We start from the raw sequence: 850 nt of genomic DNA on the forward strand, positions 1-850 counted from the left end.
TGTAAGTGGCAAGTGTACTTGCTGTTGGATGTGAAGAAAAAAAAACAAACACATACATGTCTGCGTTGTTATTAAGAATATTTTTTAGCTTACCGCCATCTTTTGATGTAGTTGATAGGTGATAGGTCACAACCGGCTGCTTCGAGAGCCAGTAAATATTGATCAAATTCTGCCTGATGTACAAAAAAACCAAAGTTTATGTTAAAATTATAAATGTAACAGGTTATTTTTTTAATTTCTTAAGTTGTATTTATTCAGCAATTTACAAAAAACACAATACAGTCAAAATCTCTAAGTTGATAATTTCTGACTAATAGTTTTGATATTACAGACTTTCTCAAAATGTCAACTTTTGAGCTCAGAATTTTTAAGAGTCATAGAAGCATGCATATGGGCTGACTGAAATAATTGGACATGCAAGTCTGGCCATTTGAAGTGAAACTTACATCGGTAACCTGTTGTTGACCAAGGATGTAGAAAATAATAAACATCCTCATCTTGTCCTCCGCGGTACCAGCATCAACATCAGTGATGATGTCCATCAGAGGTTTATCTAGTGACGTCTTGGTCATCAGCCTCTCTTCAACTTCAAAATATACATCCAGTTTCCGTGCCTGTAATCACATAAACATATAGAATTAGTTATATGTGAAAGATTTTTTGATAATTTAAATTCATTAAAATATATGAAAATAATATGAAAATAATATGATGATGTATGATGTCATTAAAGATATCTCTTTGATCTTACCTTGATTTTATCCAATAACGATGTTGCCAAGTTTGTATGAGAATCAATCAAACGTTTCTTCTCTAACAGTTCAGGTAAGGAGCTACAAATATATAATTA

General features: G+C 31.9%; 1 long non-coding RNA gene across 1 annotated transcript; it reads right to left on the reverse strand.

The window, feature by feature from the left end:
• Positions 1–13: 13 nt before the first annotated feature.
• On the reverse strand, positions 14–850 carry LOC117106948. Its single transcript, XR_004445162.1, has 3 exons — positions 752–850; positions 447–614; positions 14–173 (listed from the first exon to the last, which is right to left on the reverse strand). It is a non-coding gene; the product is annotated as an uncharacterized LOC117106948 (long non-coding RNA).

Source organism: Anneissia japonica, unplaced genomic scaffold (genome assembly GCF_011630105.1).
Source record: "Anneissia japonica isolate Jap-2015-1 unplaced genomic scaffold, ASM1163010v1 scaffold286727_len850_cov309_single, whole genome shotgun sequence".
NCBI lineage: Eukaryota > Metazoa > Echinodermata > Crinoidea > Comatulida > Comatulidae > Anneissia > Anneissia japonica.